The sequence below is a fragment of the Littorina saxatilis genome, linkage group LG9 (assembly GCF_037325665.1).
Source record: "Littorina saxatilis isolate snail1 linkage group LG9, US_GU_Lsax_2.0, whole genome shotgun sequence".
NCBI classification, from domain to species: domain Eukaryota; kingdom Metazoa; phylum Mollusca; class Gastropoda; order Littorinimorpha; family Littorinidae; genus Littorina; species Littorina saxatilis.
In genome coordinates, this window is record NC_090253.1 from 1,451,767 (window position 1) to 1,470,269 (window position 18,503).

At 46.1% G+C, this 18,503-nt stretch overlaps 1 long non-coding RNA gene across 1 annotated transcript in view; it reads left to right on the forward strand.

Annotated features, from left to right (window-relative positions):
• Positions 1–18,503, forward strand: part of LOC138975055 (uncharacterized) — a 379,618-nt gene that overhangs the window by 272,608 nt on the left and 88,507 nt on the right. The gene's annotated exons all lie outside the window — the stretch shown is intronic.

An 18,503-nucleotide genomic window follows, 5' to 3' on the forward strand; every position in this document is an offset into this window, starting at 1 on the left:
TATTGATTACCAAGAGGAACATGTGTTGGACTGGTCATTTTGAACAGGAGGGTCAGTTTAGTTACAGGTTCATAAGTACATAAAGTACTGGGTTAGCGGGAGGGACAGAGGGGGAGGGGTAGAGAGAGAGAGAGAGAGAGAGAGGGGAAGGGCTGGAGAGATAGAGAGAGAGAGAGAGAGAGAGAGAGAGGGGAAGGGCTGGAGAGATAGAGAGATAGAGAGAGAGAGAGAGAGAGAGAGAGAGAGAGAGAGAGAGAGAATTGAATTGAATTGAACTTTATTTTACAAGGATTTAGATTTAAGGCTACGCCTTTTCTTAGAGAGAGAGAGAGAGAGAGAGAGAGAGAGAGAGAGAGAGAGAGAGAGAGAGAGAGAGAGAGAGAGAGAGAGAGAGAGAGAGAGAGAGAGAGAGAGAGAGAGAGGGGGAAGGGATGGAGAGAAGAGAGAGATAGAGAGAGAGAGAGAGAGAGAGAGAGAGAGAGAGAGAGAGAGAGAGCGAGAGAGAGACCTTTCAACGGTTATGGGTGAACAAGGTCTGCAACAGCGATTTTGCAGAAGGAACATTTTTCCAATAGCACAACTCTCTCCTCCTGTCCTCAACCCCACCCCCTTTCTAAGCTCCAACTCCCATCACCGCCTTGCTCCCACGAGGGTATAGATGATAAAGTCTACAGCAGCAACAGTCGTTTTGCTGGGCGAACACCTTACGACCACCCCCCCCCCTCCCCCCTGCTTGTCTCTTCATCACTTCATCAACTTCTCTCCCCCCCCCCCCCTGCTTGTCTCTTCATCACTTCATCAACTTCTCTCCCCCCCCCCCCCCCCTGCTTGTCTCTTCATCACTTCATCAACTTCTCTCCCCCCCCCCCCCTGCTTGTCTCTTCATCACTTCATCAACTTCTCTCCCCCCCCCCCCTGCTTGTCTCTTCATCACTTCATCAACTTCTCTCCCCCCCCCCCCCCTGCTTGTCTCTTCATCACTTCATCAACTTCTCTCCCCCCCCCCCCCTGCTTGTCTCTTCATCACTTCATCAACTTCTCTCCCCCCCCCCCCCTGCTTGTCTCTTCATCATTTCATCAACTTCTCTCCCCCCCCCCCTGCTTGTCTCTTCATCACTTCATCAACTTCTCTCCCCCCCCCCCCCCCTGCTTGTCTCTTCATCACTTCATCAACTTCTCTCCCCCCCCCCCTGCTTGTCTCTTCATCACTTCATCAACTTCTCTCCCCCCCCCCCCCTGCTTGTCTCTTCATCATTTCATCAACTTCTCTCCCCCCCCCCCCCCTGCTTGTCTCTTCATCACTTCATCACTTCTCTCCCCCCCCCCCCTGCTTGTCTCTTCATCACTTCATCACTTCTCTCCCCCCCCCCCCCTGCTTGTCTCTTCATCACTTCATCAACTTCTCTCCCCCCCCCCCTGCTTGTCTCTTCATCACTTCATCAACTTCTCCTCCCCCCCCCCCCCCCCTGCTTGTCTCTTCATCACTTCATCACTTCTCTCCCCCCCCCCTGCTTGTCTCTTCATCACTTCATCAACTTCTCTCCCCCCCCCCCCCCCCCTGCTTGTCTCTTCATCACTTCATCAACTTCTCTCCCCCCCCCCCCCTGCTTGTCTCTTCATCACTTCATCAACTTCTCTCCCCCCCCCCCCCCTGCTTGTCTCTTCATCACTTCATCAACTTCTCTCCCCCCCCCCCCCCTGCTTGTCTCTTCATCACTTCATCAACTTCTCTCCCCCCCCCCCCTGCTTGTCTCTTCATCACTTCATCAACTTTCTCTCCCCCCCCCCCCTGCTTGTCTCTTCATCACTTCATCAACTTCTCTCCCCCCCCCCCCCCTGCTTGTCTCTTCATCACTTCATCAACTTCTCTCCCCCCCCCCCCCCCCCTGCTTGTCTCTTCATCACTTCATCAACTTCTCTCCCCCCCCCCCCCCTGCTTGTCTCTTCATCACTTCATCAACTTCTCTCCCCCCCCCCCCCTGCTTGTCTCTTCATCATTTCATCAACTTCTCTCCCCCCCCCCCCCCTGCTTGTCTCTTCATCACTTCATCAACTTCTCTCTCCCCCCTCCCCCCCTGCTTGTCTCTTCATCACTTCATCAACTTCTCCCCCCCCCTCCCCCCTGCTTGTCTCTTCATCACTTCATCAACTTCTCTCCCCCCCCCCCCCCCCCGATCAAATGCTTCAAAAGTATACTATGATAACGTCTATGGCAGAATTTGTCCTATGCGAAAACCTCACCACAACCCCTGCCCCCCCCCCCCCCCCAATCCTCAATCCCCCCCTCCAACCCTCAGCCCCCCCCCTACCCCCCCCCCCCCCCTCCAACTGAACAGGTATGAATGATAAGGTCTTGAACTGAAAGCCCTTTCACACTATCGTCCCTTCTTTCTCATTTCAGACTCCATCGATATCACCTCTACACACCATGCTCTCCCCCTCCACCCCCCCCCCCCCCCACCAACCCCATCCCCGTCGCCCCTCTTCCTCGTCTTCCAACAGGTGAGAATGATAACACCGAGAGCGCTTACACACTTGCGATCCCCCCTCCTCCACCCACCCCTCATCCGTCTCACCGTTCTGTCAGTTTTACCTGCCGGAGACTATTTTCAGGCAGAGTGTGATATATAGGGTAATGGAGACAGAGTGGCGAGAGTGCACGAGACGAGTCTATACAAGTGTGACTGAGGAGGGAGAAGCTGGATAAGCTTGGGAGACAATTTCCACCTGTTGGCGTGTTCTAACTTGTTTTGATCTTATGATTTTGTAACTGAACCGGTTACAGAGGAGACTAAAGACCACTCCCCCCTCCCCCCCCCCCCCTCCCAAGTGTTTTGCAGAGAAATATCGACACACACACAGACACAGTCTGATGGACACGGACAGGCAGACACACATCAGTGCACACACATGGACAAACAGAAACACACACTCAAACACTGACACACACACGCACACACACACACACTGACACACACTCGCGCGCGCTCGCACGCAAGCAGGTACGTACACACTCACGCACGCACACACACACATACACGCTCGAACGAACGCACGCACGCACACACTGGCACACACACACACGCTCACTCACATACACACACGTACACACAAACATACACACACACACTGACACACACACTCACTCACACACGCACACACACACACGCACACGCACACACACACACACACACTCACATACACACGCACAAATACCCTCACACGCGCGCACACACACACACACACACACACACACACACACACAAACACAAACAAACACTCTCAACGCCGAATTTGTTTTTTAAAGCCCACTTACATCATCACTTCCAGGGGCGGATCAGTTGCTTTGTAAGGGGGATGCACTTCGAATCGAAAGTGAATGTGATGGGCGCGAAGCGCCCGAATTTGCTAGGGGGGTCCGGGGGCATGCCCCCCCGGAAAATTTGTTGGCCCAAAGAAGCAAAATGGTGCCATCTGGTGCCATTTGAACTTATAGAATCAGCAGCTTTCCAATTTTTTTTTTATTTTTTTTTTTTGCTGGAGGGGGGGTGCACCTGCACCCTGTGCACCCCCCCCACCTCGTCCGCCCCTGACTTCTTATATCATATTCTCAATGACCTTGACCTAGTTTTGAGTCAAACCTTGACTGAGTGAGTTGCAAGGCGGGATGCCCGAGCCAACATGCAGTGTATTTCACAAGCGCTGACAGAGCAAATCCCCGGCACTTGTTTTCCTCTCAGTCAGTGACTACAGGTCTCTGAGATGGCATTCTTTACTCTTGGTTCCAGTCCAAGTCAATTCAGCGAAGGTGGTTTTCTTCTTTGGTTGTGTGTCAGAACTTGTTGACAAAATAATGTGCCATATTACCTGCTGTGCGATATCTTTGGAAGGGCTGGCCCTTTGTGTGTTATCATTGTGAGCGTGCGCTCTGTTTGAGTTTGTGGTTGTCTGTCTGTCTGTCTGTCTATCTGCCTGTCTCTCTCTCTCAGTCTCTATCGTGCGAACCTTGTTCACCTTGAAGTATTCAGCACCATCTGGCGCCGCCAGTGACACATGTTCTCAACGCAGTCTTGTATTGACACCCTGAGTGACAGTCCGTGTCAGTGGGAGGTGTCGAAATGTCAAGGTGGCTCAGGTACAAAACTTTAATTAGCAGGTAACTGTCACACACGTGGAGACGGACAGGTGCAACATCTGTTTGTGCGCCCACACACATTGACTCACAACATCTGTTTGTACGCCCACACGCATTGACTCACAACATCTGTTTGTACGCCCACACACATTGACTCACAACATCTGTTTGTACGCCCACACACATTGACTCACAACATCTGTTTGTACGCCCACATGCACACATTGACTCACAACATCTGTTTGTACGCCCACACACATTGACTCACAACATCTGTTTGTACGCCTACACACATTGACTCACAACATCTGTTTGTACGCCCACACACATTGACTCACAACATCTGTTTGTACCGCCCACACACATTGACTCACAACATCTGTTTGTACGCCCACACACATTGACTCACAACATCTGTTTGTACCGCCCACACACATTGACTCACAACATCTGTTTGTACGCCCACACACATTGACTCACAACATCTGTTTGTACGCCCACACACATTGACTCACAACATCTGTTTGTACGCCCACGCACATTGACTCACAACATCTGTTTGTACGCCCACACACATTGACTCACAACATCTGTTTGTACCGCCCACACACATTGACTCACAACATCTGTTTGTACGCCCACACACATTGACTCACAACATCTGTTTGTACGCCCACACACATTGACTCACAACATCTGTTTGTACGCCCACGCACATTGACTCACAACATCTGTTTGTACGCCCACACACATTGACTCACAACATCTGTTTGTACGCCCACACGCATTGACTCACAACATCTGTTTGTACGCCCACGCACATTGACTCACAACATCTGTTTGTACGCCCACACACATTGACTCACAACATCTGTTTGTACGCCCACACACATTGACTCACAACATCTGTTTGTACGCCCACACACATTGACTCACAACATCTGTTTGTACGCCCACACACATTGACTCACAACATCTGTTTGTACGCCCACACACATTGACTCACAACATCTGTTTGTACCGCCCACACACATTGACTCACAACATCTGTTTGTACGCCCACACACATTGACTCACAACATCTGTTTGTACCGCCCACACACATTGACTCACAACATCTGTTTGTACGCCCACACACATTGACTCACAACATCTGTTTGTACGCCCACACACATTGACTCACAACATCTGTTTGTACGCCCACACACATTGACTCACAACATCTGTTTGTACGCCCACACACATTGACTCACAACATCTGTTTGTACCGCCCACACACATTGACTCACAACATCTGTTTGTACCGCCCACACACATTGACTCACAACATCTGTTTGTACCGCCCACACACATTGACTCACAACATCTGTTTGTACCGCCCACACACATTGATTCACAACATCTGTTTGTACCGCCCACACACATTGACTCACAACTTCTGTTTGTACCGCCCACACACATTGACTCACAACATCTGTTTGTACGCCCACGCACATTGACTCACAACATCTGTTTGTACGCCCACACACATTGACTCACAACATCTGTTTGTACGCCCACACACATTGACTCACAACATCTGTTTGTACGCCCACACACATTGACTCACAACATCTGTTTGTACGCCCACACACATTGACTCACAACATCTGTTTGTACCGCCCACACACATTGACTCACAACATCTGTTTGTACGCCCACACACATTGACTCACAACATCTGTTTGTACCGCCCACACACATTGACTCACAACATCTGTTTGTACGCCCACACACATTGACTCACAACATCTGTTTGTACGCCCACACACATTGACTCACAACATCTGTTTGTACGCCCACGCACATTGACTCACAACATCTGTTTGTACGCCCACACACATTGACTCACAACATCTGTTTGTACCGCCCACACACATTGACTCACAACATCTGTTTGTACGCCCACACACATTGACTCACAACATCTGTTTGTACGCCCACACACATTGACTCACAACATCTGTTTGTACGCCCACACACATTGACTCACACCATCTGTTTGTACGCCCACACACATTGACTCACAACATCTGTTTGTACGCCCACACGCATTGACTCACAACATCTGTTTGTACGCCCACGCACATTGACTCACAACATCTGTTTGTACGCCCACACACATTGACTCACAACATCTGTTTGTACGCCCACACACATTGACTCACAACATCTGCTTGTACGCCCACACACATTGACTCACAACATCTGTTTGTACGCCCACACACATTGACTCACAACATCTGTTTGTACGCCCACACACATTGACTCACAACATCTGTTTGTACCGCCCACACACATTGACTCACAACATCTGTTTGTACGCCCACACACATTGACTCACAACATCTGTTTGTACGCCCACACACATTGACTCACAACATCTGTTTGTACGCCCACACACATTGACTCACAACATCTGTTTGTACGCCCACACACATTGACTCACAACATCTGTTTGTACGCCCACGCACATTGACTCACAACATCTGTTTGTACGCCCACACACATTGACTCACAACATCTGTTTGTACGCCCACACGCATTGACTCACAACATCTGTTTGTACGCCCACGCACATTGACTCACAACATCTGTTTGTACGCCCACACACATTGACTCACAACATCTGTTTGTACGCCCACACACATTGACTCACAACATCTGCTTGTACGCCCACACACATTGACTCACAACATCTGTTTGTACGCCCACACACATTGACTCACAACATCTGTTTGTACGCCCACACACATTGACTCACAACATCTGTTTGTACCGCCCACACACATTGACTCACAACATCTGTTTGTACGCCCACACACATTGACTCACAACATCTGTTTGTACGCCCACACACATTGACTCACAACATCTGTTTGTACGCCCACACACATTGACTCACAACATCTGTTTGTACCGCCCACACACATTGACTCACAACATCTGTTTGTACCGCCCACACACATTGACTCACAACATCTGTTTGTACCGCCCACACACATTGACTCACAACATCTGTTTGTACCGCCCACACACATTGATTCACAACATCTGTTTGTACCGCCCACACACATTGACTCACAACTTCTGTTTGTACCGCCCACACACATTGACTCACAACATCTGTTTGTACGCCCACGCACATTGACTCACAACATCTGTTTGTACGCCCACACACATTGACTCACAACATCTGTTTGTACGCCCACACATATTGACTCACAACATCTGTTTGTACGCCCACACACATTGACTCACAACATCTGTTTGTACGCCCACACTCATTGACTCACAACATCTGTTTGTACGCCCACACACATTGACTCACAACATCTGTTTGTACGCCCACACACATTGACTCACAACATCTGTTTGTACGCCCACACACATTGACTCACAACATCTGTTTGTACGCCCACACACAATTGACTCACAACATCTGTTTGTACGCCCACACACATTGACTCACAACATATGTTTGTACGCCCACACACATTGACTCACAACATCTGTTTGTACGCCCACACACATTGACTCACAACATCTGTTTGTACGCCCACACACATTGACTCACAACATCTGTTTGTACGCCCACACACATTGACTCACAACATCTGTTTGTACGCCCACACACATTGACTCACAACATCTGTTTGTACGCCCACATGCACACATTGACTCACAACATCTGTTTGTACCGCCCACACACATTGACTCACAACATCTGTTTGTACCGCCCACACACATTGACTCACAACATCTGTTTGTACCGCCCACACACATTGACTCACAACATCTGTTTGTACCGCCCACACACATTGATTCACAACATCTGTTTGTACCGCCCACACACATTGACTCACAACTTCTGTTTGTACCGCCCACACACATTGACTCACAACTTCTGTTTGTACGCCCACGCACATTGACTCACAACATCTGTTTGTACGCCCACACACATTGACTCACAACATCTGTTTGTACGCCCACACATATTGACTCACAACATCTGTTTGTACGCCCACACACATTGACTCACAACATCTGTTTGTACGCCCACACTCATTGACTCACAACATCTGTTTGTACGCCCACACACATTGACTCACAACATCTGTTTGTACGCCCACACACATTGACTCACAACATCTGTTTGTACGCCCACACACATTGACTCACAACATCTGTTTGTACGCCCACACACATTGACTCACAACATCTGTTTGTACGCCCACACACATTGACTCACAACATCTGTTTGTACGCCCACACACATTGACTCACAACATCTGTTTGTACGCCCACACACATTGACTCACAACATCTGTTTGTACGCCCACACACATTGACTCACAACATCTGTTTGTACGCCCACACACATTGACTCACAACATCTGTTTGTACGCCCACACACATTGACTCACAACATCTGTTTGTACGCCCACATGCACACATTGACTCACAACATCTGTTTGTACCGCCCACACACATTGACTCACAACATCTGTTTGTACGCCCACACACATTGACTCACAACATCTGTTTGTACCGCCCACACACATTGACTCACAACATCTGTTTGTACGCCCACACACATTGACTCACAACATCTGTTTGTACGCCCACACACATTGACTCACAACATCTGTTTGTACGCCCACGCACATTGACTCACAACATCTGTTTGTACGCCCACACACATTGACTCACAACATCTGTTTGTACCGCCCACACACATTGACTCACAACATCTGTTTGTACGCCCACACACATTGACTCACAACATCTGTTTGTACGCCCACACACATTGACTCACAACATCTGTTTGTACGCCCACGCACATTGACTCACAACATCTGTTTGTACGCCCACACGCATTGACTCACAACATCTGTTTGTACGCCCACGCACATTGACTCACAACATCTGTTTGTACGCCCACACACATTGACTCACAACATCTGTTTGTACGCCCACACACATTGACTCACAACATCTGTTTGTACGCCCACACACATTGACTCACAACATCTGTTTGTACGCCCACACACATTGACTCACAACATCTGTTTGTACCGCCCACACACATTGACTCACAACATCTGTTTGTACGCCCACACACATTGACTCACAACATCTGTTTGTACGCCCACACACATTGACTCACAACATCTGTTTGTACGCCCACACACATTGACTCACAACATCTGTTTGTACCGCCCACACACATTGACTCACAACATCTGTTTGTACCGCCCACACACATTGACTCACAACATCTGTTTGTACCGCCCACACACATTGACTCACAACATCTGTTTGTACCGCCCACACACATTGACTCACAACATCTGTTTGTACCGCCCACACACATTGACTCACAACTTCTGTTTGTACCGCCCACACACATTGACTCACAACATCTGTTTGTACGCCCACGCACATTGACTCACAACATCTGTTTGTACGCCCACACACATTGACTCACAACATCTGTTTGTACGCCCACACATATTGACTCACAACATCTGTTTGTACGCCCACACACATTGACTCACAACATCTGTTTGTACGCCCACACTCATTGACTCACAACATCTGTTTGTACGCCCACACACATTGACTCACAACATCTGTTTGTACGCCCACACACATTGACTCACAACATCTGTTTGTACGCCCACACACATTGACTCACAACATCTGTTTGTACGCCCACACACATTGACTCACAACATCTGTTTGTACGCCCACACACATTGACTCACAACATCTGTTTGTACCGCCCACACACATTGACTCACAACATCTGTTTGTACCACCCACACACATTGACTCACAACATCTGTTTGTACGCCCACACACATTGACTCACAACATCTGTTTGTACGCCCACACACATTGACTCACAACATCTGTTTGTACGCCCACACACATTGACTCACAACATCTGTTTGTACGCCCACACACATTGACTCACAACATCTGTTTGTACGCCCACACACATTGACTCACAACATCTGTTTGTACCGCCCACACACATTGACTCACAACATCTGTTTGTACCGCCCACACACATTGACTCACAACATCTGTTTGTACCGCCCACACACATTGACTCACAACATCTGTTTGTACCGCCCACACACATTGATTCACAACATCTGTTTGTACCGCCCACACACATTGACTCACAACTTCTGTTTGTACCGCCCACACACATTGACTCACAACATCTGTTTGTACGCCCACGCACATTAACTCACAACATCTGTTTGTACGCCCACACACATTGACTCACAACATCTGTTTGTACGCCCACACATATTGACTCACAACATCTGTTTGTACGCCCACACACATTGACTCACAACATCTGTTTGTACGCCCACACTCATTGACTCACAACATCTGTTTGTACGCCCACACACATTGACTCACAACATCTGTTTGTACGCCCACACACATTGACTCACAACATCTGTTTGTACGCCCACACACATTGACTCACAACATCTGTTTGTACGCCCACACACATTGACTCACAACATCTGTTTGTACGCCCACACACATTGACTCACAACATCTGTTTGTACGCCCACACACATTGACTCACAACATCTGTTTGTACGCCCACACACATTGACTCACAGCATATGTGTGTACGCCCACACACATTGACTCACAACATCTGTTTGTACGCCCACACACATTGACTCACAACATCTGTTTGTACGCCCACACACACATTGACTCACAACTGAGGTCACACGGACATGGATGGTTCTTTTACATTTAGTCAAGTTTTGACTTAATGTTTTGACATAAACGGGGACTCGTGACGAGGGTGGTGGTGGGGGTGGTTGTGGTGGGGGTGGTTGTGGTGAAAGAGAAGGTGGTGGTAAGGTTCTGCTGCTGCCAAATGCTCCAGCAACCGCAGAAGACAGCTACTGTTTTGTGTTGATGTACAACTTCCGTGATCAATTTGACCGGATAATTATATACCATTACTTCCAAACTGTCCGGATAATTATATACCATCACTTACAAACTGTCCGGATAATTATATAACATTACTTCCAAACTGTCCGGATAATTATATACCATTACTTCCAAACTGTCCGGATAATTATATACCATTACTTCCAAACTGTCCGGCTAATTATATACCATTACTTCCAAACTGTCCGAGTAATTGCCATCATCAAAAATTTGAGCTACAAAACACAATTCCGAGTATGTTTAACTCATCTCTCCAAAATAAACCGTTGCAAACAGACAAACAAATAGGCACAATCATTCATTTGCTCGGCTTCCTGGCAAGTGGGCGAAAACAGATTTCATCAAGCTAAGTGTTGTGTGTGTGACTATTTGTTTGTCTGTTCACTAAAAAGACCATTGGGTCAATATATTTGTGATTGTAACGTAATTTTGTCAATAACAACGTTCCTACAACTAAGATTATTTACCGTGATATGTTTGAACACCATACCTTTAATATCAACTGAAGATCTAACACGAATCGCTAGTAACTCGATTACCAAAACAAAACCCAAAAGAGAAAAGGGGTAACCTTGTCTTATACAGCATCGACACTAAAATAATCGCTTATCCAGCCACCATACCCATTGCAACTTTTACTTTCACTCATCAATACATTCACCCATATATCAAAATCGTTACCAAATCCATACTTGGAACACGCATACAACCTATATTCCTTTGAATCATGATTATATATCAAATGCTTGCTTAACATCAACTGCCAATATGGCTCCAGGCAGGTCCGACAACCTAGTCATATCAACAACATCGTCAATTGTTCACAAAAGGGTTGCAACTGATCTGCCGATCAAAAAAACCTGTCTAATCCTTGTGTACAATGGAATCAACAACACCACACATTCTCTTTACCAAACATTTTGCTAACAATTTATAATCAACATTTGTCGGCAAAACAGGTCTCCAATTATTTAATTTAGTTTTGTTAATTCCTTTCTCTTGTGTATAAGAGTTATAAGAGTTATAAGAGTTATGAGAGTTATGAGAGTTATAAGAGTTGTGAGAGCCATTGATTGTGAATGTGTCATCTTTCCCTTGTGTATAAAAGTTAGAAGAGGCATAGATTGTGAATGTGTCATCTTTCCCTTGTGTATAAGAGTTATAAGAGCCATAGATTGTGAATGTGTGATCTTTCCCTTGTGTATAAGAGTTATAGGAGCCATAGATTGTGAATATGTGATCTTTCCCTTGTGTATAAGAGTTATAGGAGCCATAGATTGTGAATGTGTCATCTTTCCCTTGTGTATAAGAGTTATAGGAGCCATAGATTGTGAATGTGTCATCTTTCCCTTGTGTATAAGAGTTATAGGAGCCATAGTTTGTAAATGTGTCATCTTTCCCTTGTGTATAAGAGTTATAAGAGCCATATATTGTGAATGTGTCATCTTTCCCTTGTGTATAAGAGTTATAGGAGCCATAGTTTGTGAATGTGTCATCTTTCGCTTGTGTATAAGAGTTATAAGAGCCATAGATTGTCAATGTGTCATCTTTCCCTTGTGTATAAGCAGGGAGCCCGGAAAACTCTGAGTTTAAAGCACACATTTGCAAACGTAGTCAAGGTAGTTGGGGATTTCCTTTTCCTGTTTCATGCCAAAAAGGTATCCCCCTGATTCAGTTCAAGTGTCGACCAGGAAGTTGTCCCAACCAAAGTTTTCAATAAAATACGTGTATCCCGAGCACAAGCGAATAAAGCCGCCTTTTTTGTTAAGTAAATAGAATAAATCAACGGAACACTGGCGCCCAGTGATTTTCCCCCAGTCTGATGCCACGGAACACTGGCGCCCAGTGATTTTCCCCCAGTCTGATGCGACGGAACACTGGCGCCCAGTGATTTTCCCCCAGTCTGATGCGACGGAACACTGGCGCCCAGTGATTTTCCCCCAGTCTGATGCCACGGAACACTGGCGCCCAGTGATTTTCCCCCAGTCTGATGCCACGGAACACTGGCGCCCAGTGATTTTCCCCCAGTCTGATGCCACGGAACACTGGCGCCCAGTGATTTTCCCCCAGTCTGATGCGACGGAACATCTTGGGAGTAGTTCACTTGAGTACACGTTGGTTTTAAAGCCACACTCCGCCTCAGATGAGGTTTACATAACAATGGAATCTTTCACAAAATCAGCAATTCTAACCTCATGGAACACACTAGCATGTAACAGCATTAAATGACACAGTTCTTTTCAATGGCTATTTAGAATGCGTAAACCACACACCAGTTCTCGTGGTTAATTCAACCCCTGAGCGATCGTGGACCCGTGTGATCCACTTTTCCTTTTTTTTTTCACATACGTGATGAATAAAGTCGTCAGTTTGTGGTTTTAATGCGACCCGCTGTTTCTGCATTAGCAAGTTAGTGTGTACCTCTGAATCTAAAATGCAACAAACGACTGCGTGTGGCACGAACTGAGCGGTGGCGGCTGACCGTTCAAAGAAACTGTCAATAGGGACATCCAGATTCAACCTTCGTCAGACGAACATTCGTCGGTGGTGGGGATTTCCTCTCTATTTTTAACTTTGTGCCTCAATGCGCATGCGCTTGGTTTTTCGCGCCCACCACTGCTTGCCGAAGACCGGGATCTGCGTGGTGAAAAAGGCCTGTTTGACGAACCTCAATCAGCAATCTTCGTGAGTACTTTTTGTCCTTTTCATAATGTTAAAAATATGTTTTATGTGCGCAGTGTTAAAGTTTAATATCTTTACGACGCTTCTGTGGACTGTGCATCTGTAAACTGTTCATTTTGGAGGCCTAGTGCATGAACACGGATACCCACACAAAACTCAGAACTTGAGTCGACGGGCGACATATCCTGCCAATTATCTCCCTTGATCTCTCTTGCACAAGACACTTGTTTTCACAAGGCCTATTTGTTTTAGAGTTGGGAGATTTTACAGGAATGAATCTAAAAATCGAATTTTTTTTCAGTGTTGCTTGTTTACCCAGCATATTCAGATGTTTGGAATATTCCGATAAAAAAGACTCGTCATATATAACACTACTCGTCATCACTGTTTCGAAAAACAGACGAACGCGCACGAAGAACTTCGCGTAGATCTGGACCGAAATTGAAAAGTGGTGACCGTGACGGGATGTGACGTCACCACTTCAACAAACTCGCGAAGAAAATGATTCGTCTGCTTGGGCAAACACGACCTTGCATGACCTGCTTCCAGGCTCCCTTTTTTTCAAACTTTCAAAACTTCGAATTGTACTGATCTTGTCTTGATGAAAAAAGATTCATTTTATGATTTAAGAATGTTTGTCTCACATGCTGTCAATTTATTATTTAGGTTTTAAAACTTAGTTCTAGCGCCAAAACGAGGCTTCCGATTTGTTTTATAGTACAACCTTTTCCAACTGCACGAAACAAATTGTTTGAAAATGTTTCGCTCTCAACGGAAAGCAGCCAGGGTGCTCCCGGGCGGTAAGCGTTCAAACAGAAGTATGTTTGTACTGTCTGTAAAAAAGCTAGGGAGGCTCATGGATCAGAAACAGATGGTTTACGGGAGGCGGAGTGAAGCTTTAAACAAAAGCTATAATTCTGTACATGATGTGTACATTTTCTGAAACCTGACATCATACGCGGGCCTACCTTCCTCAATGAAAACATCACGTTCATGCGCTGATCCCGTTTCCTCACACTTGTCTTTTGGCAATTGTGCAGTTGATATTCCATCGTTTCATCTGTTACAGTAAGTAAACATATATTTGTGTGTGTGTGTGGGGGGGGTAGGTGAGTTGTGTGTGTGTGTGTGTGTGTGTGTGTGTAGGCCCTATGTGTGTGCGTGTGAGTGTGTGTGTGTGTGTGTGTGTGCGTGTGTGTGTTTGTGCATGCGTGCGTGTGTGGGTGTGTGTGTGTGTGTGTTTATACAAACTTTGCAAATGAATTTTTCCAGTTAATATTCCAAGACCTTTTCTGTCATTTTGTCGATAAATGTCTTTGATGATGTTATTTCCAGCTTTTTGGAAAAGTTGACGCCGCAGTTTGGAGACCTACATTTTGAGCGAATTGATTATAAATTTGGTGAAACAGTTTTAGATTCAGTCCGGCCTCTAGGATTGCATTTTAGATAGGAAAGTAAAATAAATCTCGAAGATTTAAACAGATGTAAATGAGGAGGGCCCAATGTTGAGCATGTTCCTGAGCTGAACCACCCCCCCCCCCCCCCCCACCCCCCTCCCTTTTATCAGAGACATACATCTATGTCTCTGCTTTTATGCTCTTCGAAGAAAAGCGGGCTATTCGGTTGTTGGATTTGAATGCTGGATACACGCTAGGTATACCGACACAATTGTAGTCGGTTCCAGTCAGATAACCAAGTGATATGTTCATTTCCGTTTTGCCAGCAGAAAGGCACTCGGTTGGAAAACAACATACAAAATAGACAAAGTTAGTTTTTCGAGCAAGAAAGAAGCAACTTTGCTGGTATTATGCAACTTGTCAATCTGTATGGCTCGACGAGTCATTTTACAGTTGGAGATGTAGTCGCTCGTAACACAAAGCACACAGTATTTCAATACAAGAACTCAACATCAGGACACATCTTTACCGACAGTTTGTGTTAAATTCATAAACACAGGTAATATGTAAGCGGAATATCAAATAACTTAATAGAACTATCGCATTATACAGCAAGTAACAGAAAAAACTGAATAAACACACGCATTACCAAGACAGTGGATTTGCGCAGTATGGTGTACCAGGTACGAAAGGCAACACTAGACCATGTCCAACACTAGACCATGTCCAACACTAGACCATGTCCAACACTTGACCATGTCCAACACTAGACCATGTCCAACACCAGACCATGTCCAACACCAGACCATGTCCAACACTAGACCATGTCCAACACCAGACCATGTCCAACACCAGACCATGTCCAACACCAGACCATGTCCAACACTAGACCATGTCCAACACTAGACCATGTCCAACACTAGACCATGTCCAACACTAGACCAAGTCCAACACTAGACCAAGTCCAACACTAGACCATGTCCAACACTAGACCATGTCCAACACTAGACCAAGTCCAACACTAGACCATGTCCAACACTAGACCATGTCCAACACTAGACCATGTCCAACACTAGACCATGTCCAACACCAGACCATGTCCAACACTAGACCGTGTCCAACACCAGACCATGTCCAACACCAGACCATGTCCAACACTAGACCAAGTCCAACACTAGACCATGTCCAACACCAGACCATGTCCAACACTAGACCATGTCCAACACTAGACCATGTCCAACACTAGACCATGTCCAACACCAGACCATGTCCAACACTAGACCAAGTCCAACACTTGACCATGTCCAACACCAGACCATGTCCAACACCAGACCATGTCCAACACCAGACCATGTCCAACACCAGACCATGTCCAACACCAGACCATGTCCAACACCAGACCATGTCCAACACCAGACCATGTCCAACACCAGACCATGTCCAACACTAGACCATGTCCAACACTAGACCATGTCCAACACCAGACCATGTCCAACACCAGACCATGTCCAACACTAGACCATGTCCAACACTAGACCATGTCCAACACTAGACCATGTCCAACACCAGACCATGTCCAACACTAGACCAAGTCCAACACCAGACCATGTCCAACACTAGACCATGTCCAACACTAGACCATGTCCAACACTAGACCATGTCCAACACTAGACCATGTCCAACACTAGACCATGTCCAACACTAGACCATGTCCAACACTAGACCATGTCCAAAAATGTTTTTGCTTTGAAAACTGATTTTGTCTGTTTCTATTGTTTTTTCGAATCGAGAGTCTTTCTGTTTTGTATCCCTAATTAAACTTTGTTTTCATGCAAAAAAAGAAAATGGAGATAATTCTTGATTCGAACAACAACAAACAAGAGGCGAAGCCTTCAAGGCTCACGTAAGAAATCGACAAACAGTAACACAAACTCAATCACTCCGTCACACATACACACACACACACACACACACACACACACACACACAGTAAGCATAGGTGAAACTGTGCAAGAAAGCGAGACACTGGATCTGCCAACTCTAGTCTCGGCTCGCTCACAATAACAATGACCGAGACTTTCAGTAATTCCTTTGCGTGACGTCTAACCCTCTTACGTCATAATGTGACGTCTTCAAATGTTAAAGTTTCTATCACACACGTCAAACACTTTTGACCGAGACGTAATCTTCTTATGCGAGCTTTATCCATATACTCGGAAATGTTAAAGTTTCTATCACACACACACACACACACACACACACGCACAGACAGACAAAGTTTATCATCGCATAGGCTACACTTACGTGAGCCAAAAACCGTTACAGGAACTGGGTGTCTCAGTGTTTCTTCACCAACATTTCGACAATATAAGATGTTTGGTGGCTTGTTGACAGACCAGCTTTTTTGTTGGTCCAAGGGGACCATATCGTCTTTTGTTTCCTCTGTATCGACCAAGGCCGAAGGCCGTGGTTGATAAATGTGAGACAAAAGGCGATATGCTCCCCGAGGACCAACAACAAAATGCTGGTCTGACGACAAGCCACCAAACATCGTTTTTGTCATCATTTTGGTTGTGCAACAAAATGCACAATAACCCACAGGGAGACGAATTTTTAGAATCCAACTCCGACAACTCCGGGCCACAAAGCATCGTCACAGTAGCTCGAGATAACACGTCAACCTTGTATGTGACGTCAAACGTAGCTTGCTGACGCTTTTCTTCCAGTTTGAAAATGTACAGAGCTGCGATCATACGTGTGAGTTCAGTAAGTGTTGAGCATATTTCTTTTCTTTTTAAGTGTTTATGACTTTTCGTTGTGGATTTTGCGATTACAGAGATAAGTTGCAAATTGACCATGAGTCGCCGCGGTAATTATCAACATTGATTGGGTCTTTGAGAGTGAATGCTTACAATCGTTGTCCTCGGAAACACAAATCCAAAGCCGCGATGGTTCCACACATCAAACAAATCAGCATGATTGGCGTTTACTTTAACAATCCACGTTTCACCTGAAAGCTCAAACCGATTCACCGCCTCGATTTATTGCCTGGGGAACATGACATTTATTTCCCAGGTGCTTGTGAATGAAAACTCGTGAAAATGATGACAAATGTTGATAGCTGACTTCTTCAGGATGACACGGACAAGGTACAGCTCTTCAGTTGTTGGTAATCTAACTGGGGCCGGCTAAAGTTGTGTAGGTATACCCAGCCTGTTTCCCGATAGCTTTCACTCCAAAGAGCG